This window comes from Saccostrea echinata, unplaced genomic scaffold, assembly GCF_033153115.1.
Source record: "Saccostrea echinata isolate AGI-Se365-2 ecotype Australia unplaced genomic scaffold, CSIRO_AGI_Sech_v1 ptg000041l, whole genome shotgun sequence".
In the NCBI taxonomy this organism is placed as follows: domain Eukaryota; kingdom Metazoa; phylum Mollusca; class Bivalvia; order Ostreida; family Ostreidae; genus Saccostrea; species Saccostrea echinata.
Genome location: NW_026889790.1, coordinates 3294812 through 3300954, shown reverse-complemented (window position 1 = coordinate 3300954; position 6143 = coordinate 3294812).

Genomic DNA, 6143 nt, shown 5'->3' with positions numbered 1-6143 from the left:
TGCTCTTTGTCATGGTTAGGTAAACAAAAAATCGTAGACAATTCAGTCTGAAAATAATGGCCTAACAATTTTTATGATAAACGTTAGTCAACTATAAGTGGTAATTGCAAACAAGATCATTGTATCGACCATAGAATTTGATATTTTGTTACATAAGTAATAGAAGTTGACGATAGAAAAGTTTAATTCATCACAATTATCGTAACGTTTTGTTGATTGTTGGAAGAACTGGTCTCCGAAAACCAGACAGATAATGTCAATGAGCGCAATTGGTACCTATGGCAATTTAAACAGATTGTTGGAAGATCTGGTCACAGAGATACTGTCAATAAGAACTTCAAGTATCTTTTTAATATCAACCTCGGAGTACGTTTAGTACTTGTGTGTTGAATCTTTTTTTTTAACAAAATAAGTCTGCATATGACCAATGACAAGGTAAGTAAATTTACGAGTTTGATTTTTATTGAAGAAGCAGTTGTCTATGATGTCTAAGTCTTTAATTTATCGTGGGAATGGTTGTATAAGATTGAAAAGTCGTACGTTTTGATGCAATTGATTTCGGTATAATTTCGCGATTTCAACTTTTCTAAAAGTTCCTTTTGAGTATCAACATTGATTTACATTACTTCTCGAATATGTTGTGCATTACTTCTGAACATTTTCCTTCACTGCTGTTGATATTTTCGTGAGGAGTAAGGAAACATTTTTGTTGGAATATTTACTAGAAGCCGTTATGTATCTCTGTTAGTAAGGATTTTAATGAGATCGATCAGTGTTCGTCATCTTCACCTTTTACATATATAGTATGGTTATTACCTTCAATCAAGACGTCACAAAGTTCTACTAGAGCTAAAACCTCGTAACTTTCAGGGTAATTCACTCCACCTAATCGTTCATTATAAAAGATAACATTACGACCATATTTAGAGCATATTGTACTAAAATTCAAAGAAGGCAGCTCATTCCCGTCTTTGTAGCAGAGATGGTTGTCCAGTATCTGTGTGTTGTTTGAGATGAATAAAGAAAAACCGGCCATTCGTCCTCTTTGTCTCCTAACTGTAAAGAAATTTAGAAAGACTTCTCATCTATAATCAATGGATTTATTTCAACCTGATTTGGGTATTCGTGTTTAAACATATATATTTTTAGACTGTGCTTTACATTTTTTTTTAAGATTTAAATTGCTTCTGATATCAAAAAATTTTCTTGCAGCATATTAATTTTCGTATCTTCATTGCTTTTTAAAAATGAAATAAATGAATCAGGGCAGGAATTTAATTTTGGTATTATTAGCCGGAGTGTTAAGGTCGCTTAAATTTGGTATTGTTAATAATTCATTCTACATCGCAAGTAATAGTTACTCTTCTTAGCATTATAAAATCTCTAATTAAACTTCTCGCTAAAATTCAGATCAATTTATGGAATATAGGCCATTCCCACCCGCTGAATCTGGAAATGGTCAAATATCTCAAAAAAACTTTATTCTTAACCATATATAATGTTGTTCTTTGTATAAGGTCATAAAATCTCCTTGCATAAAAAGTCCTTGTCCAGAGCATATTTTCTTTCCCTTGGTTCAGTTGAACTCAAACTCACCTAAAGAGTGCACCTGGGTAGAGGATGTGCAGTGAACTTAAATAAATTTTCTAGATCAAAGATCAAGGTCGAAATACCTTTCTTTGTAAAATCCTTGTCCAAAGCATATTTTCCTCTCCCCTCAGTTGGGCTCACATTTCACTCATAGAGTGTTCATGAGGTGGAGGGTGTGCAGTGATCTTGAATTAATTTTATAGATGGAAGGTCAAGGTCAGAAAACCTCTTTAAGATTGTCCAGGATATATTTTTTCTCCCCTTTGCCCTACCTGGATCAAACTTCAAATTTCTAGGTTGGTTATCAAGTTTATAGTAAATCTCTGTAAAACATTTTCTTGATCTTTTTTCCCCCATCCAAGTCACAAAGAAAGTACAAGTGAGATCCTGACATAAATCCATTAGAAAAATACATGACTCTCTTCATATTTTGAGTATGCAGAAATGAACTAAATTATGTTTGAAAACTACTCATATCATCTTCTTCTCAAGAACTGCTGGACCAATTTTAACAAAATTGCCTCAAAATAATCTTGCATGGGTGAAGGGAATTTAAGTTTGTTCAAATGAAGAGTTAAAATCTATTTTAAGGAGAGAAATTTCAGAAACCTTCTCAAGAACCATCGGGCTAGAAAAGTTTAAATTTTGTGAAAACTTCATTACATAATGTAGATTCATGTTTGTTCTAATCATGACCCCCAGGGATAGGGTGGGGCCACAAGAGGCGATCAAAATTGTACATGGGAACGTATAGAAGAAAAAAATCTTTAAAAATCTTCTTCTCAAGAACCACTGGGCAAGAACAGTGAAAACGTATGTGAAAGCTTCATTACATAGTGTAGAATCAAATTTGTTCTTTCAAAACACTACAGTTTTTAACCGATTTCAATAAGACTACAGGTAGACTATAATAAGATACATAATTCTGTTTATTTGTTTTTGATTTCCTTGAACAGTGGTGCCATGGTTACAAAAACTAGAAACAGTCAACCCTCGATATCTCACACTAGACGGGACCAACATTGAACTTCGATATATCCGATAATTAATTAGAGATAACCTCGAAATTATATAAGCGGTGTTCTGGGAATCAGGTTTTTTTGTACAAAACATGTCATTTTTTCACAGCCATTTGACACCCAGGGTGAAAAATAATGAAACCTTATTGCCCATCTACAGGACACCACCAATCACCTTCCAAATGATGATTAGGATACTGCGTCAAATGTAAAAGGAGTTCAGGGAAGCAGTTTTTTTTTGTAGAAAAATGTCAATTTTTGACCCCCGTTTGCGCCCAATGGTAAAATTGATAATTCCGAAACTTTATTACAAAATCATCTCCAAAAAGACGATTAGGCTACTGTGTAAAATGTAGGAAGAGTTCAAGAAACCAGAGGATTTTTTTTATAAAAACAAAAAACAAAAACGTCATTTTTGACCCACTTTTGGGCCCAAGGGTTAAAAAAAGAAAATTCTGAAACCTATTGTACATCTACAGGACACCACCAATCACCTTCGAAAAGATGATTTTGCTACTGCGTAAAAAGTAAGAGGAGTTATGGGAACCAGGGGGTTTTGTAAAAAAAGGTCTTTTTTTACCCCAGTTTAGACCCTAGGGTAAAAATAAAAATTCCAAAACCTTATTCAACATTTAAAGAATATCAGCAATCACCTTTCAAAAGATGATTAGGTCACTGTGTAAAATGTAAGAGTTCTGTGTACCAGGTTTTTTTTTTGTATAAAAACGTCATTTTTCGACCCCCATTTGACCCCCAGGATGAAAATGAAAATTCCGAAACCTTATTGCACATCTACAGGACACCACAATCATCTTCCACAAGATGATTAGGCTACTGCGTAAAATGTAAGAGGAGTTTTGGAAAAAGGATTTTGTAGAAAAAAAACGTCATTTTTTGATCCCCATTTTGCCCCCTGGGCAAAATTGAACTTCCAAAACCTTATTGTACATTTCCAGAATACAACCTATCATCTTCAAAAAGATTAGTTGTTTACTGCTTAAAATAGGAGAGGAGTTTGAGGAAGAAGAAAGTGTGACAGACGGACGGATGGATGGACAGGGATAACAACAATATATCCGAACTTTCTTTAGAAATTAAAGTGCGGGTAAAAATAGCCGACCTTTTTTTTTTAATTTTCCACTTGCTGTGGCCACACTGGTTTCATATTTGGATGTTATACTGATTATAGACGATAACAACTAAAAACAAAATTGTATGACAAACGAGATGACATTAGCTTTTCCATCAACTTTTCTTATTTAAGGTATAACGTACGTCTTTGTCACAGGATTTTCAAACTTTTTAAAATGAGTAATGAACACTCGCTTATTTATCAGTTAAAAGTACATGGCATGTTTGCTTGTTATCAAATGAAGTGCAGCCGGTGCAATTTAGAATGATAATTATACACAGCGACTTTAATTTTAAGTCATTTTTAGGGATACATGGTCATAAGGAGAATATAGAAAAATCACAAAAATACTTCTTCAAACATCTTCGTTTATAGACTTAATAAACAAAACAATAGTTAGAAATATTATTCAAAATTAAATTATTTTTTCTTCAATTGACATAAAAGATTAAATCCACATTTCAATAAATATAGGCAAATGCGCTCTATACTTTTCAAAGGGTTTATTAGTCAATCTACAACCCTACATTTGTAAATATTTACCAAAGGTCTTTGTGACAGTGTTTACAATCCTTAATATGACGAAGAACATACCCAAATGATTACGAAAAGTGATTAAAATACAATGTATATGCATTTCCCTGAAAATTTAGAGAGTTTTTTTTTACCATTACAACTCATGTTGACCTTTTTGCATTTACACAGGATTTAATGATTAAATATTTATCAAAAAATGTAAATTTCTATTTAAAAAAATAATAGTTCAGCGAAATATAATTATAATTCACGAACCATTAAAAATTCATATGATTAATTAAAAAATAATTATGAAAATGAATATACATCATTTCATTTACTTTGTTGATTTATTTTTTTTTCCTTTTGATTAATGACTAGTAGTTTTACAGTCCCTGAAACGTTCTACTTTCCCACTTGAACGGTGAGCGAACGCTGAACGAACGCAGAGCGAACGGTGAGAGAACGATGTGTGAACGCTGAAAGCAACTTGGTGAACGCTGAACGGTGAGCGATCGCAGAACGCGAACGGAGCGCGAACGCGAGCACAAAGTTAACGGTGAACGCAAGGTGAACGATTTATTCGGAATGCCTCTGATCTTTTCCATATATTGTATCTATTCTATTGTATTCTAATGTCAGGCGCCAAAAAAATAAATAGGTATTCAAAAATTGTCCAAGTTCACACGAAGTCCACGTGTTTGTTCTGTCAATCAAAATCATTCGACACTGTGCAGGTGTGAAAGTCTCGTCACAGCAAAGGCGAAGTGCTACACTGTAGTATTTCCAAGAAGTTTTAACATTTTTTTATCATTTCTAGATTTGATTCAAACTTTTCCAAAAAATAAATAAATAAATAAAATACATTGGGCATAAACACTTGGAATGAATTTGAAACATACTCCCTGGCTAATTTAAAATACCACCGTCGGCACGTGTATATTTTGAACTACTATTGGTTATTGACATTTTTTTAGATGAATGTTTGTTTTAAGACTAAATTTTTTTGTGCTACAGAACTCGTTAACTTCTTTACAAATATTAATTAAAATATACATGTACTGGAAATGCTAAGTAACCGATTAAGGTGGAAAGCGGGGGGGGGGGGGGGGGGGGGGGGGTCTTAATCATATCGAATGGCAAACATATGAAGTTATTGTGAACAAAGGATTTTTTCTCTCTGACAATAGATTTAATAAATGAATTGTAGTGTATTACATTTAAATAAATATTTTTAACCCCACTATCAATTTAATTCGCTCCAAAGATATTTAATTAACTAGATATCCTCAGTACTATTTATAATTCTCAGACCTAGTTCTAATTATGTATATCTATAGTAATTGAAAAAAAAATCGTGTTAGTAAATAAATAAACACTTTCGTAATTTTGCTGCAGTTGGTAAATTAATTGGCATGGATTATTATCTCTCCATTAACGATTTGTCGTCTTTAACATAACAACAAAATGTTGCAGTGCTTGAAGTACCCGTATATTGCCCGTATTTAAATTCAATTTTTCAGCATAGTTCTACATAGGTACATACTGATAACAACATTAATTTTCCAGAGTAATTTAATAAATAACCCAACAGCTAAGTTAGAATAATAATAAAACATATTGTAGATAATTTGTTCCCATGAAATAATAATCCTTTAAACACGATATGTTTATTATTAAATTTCAAATCCTGTAAATCCTTACTTACAAAAAAGATAAGTCCTTTCACTTTGGAGGTCCGAATGACAGTAACGACTGAACGATGAGTGAACGCTGAACGCAAGGTGAACGCAAAGTGAACGAACGGAGAACGAACGGTGAACGCTTTGTGAACGGTGAACGCGAGCGCACGGTGAACGCAGAACGCAAAACTGTGAACGGAGAGC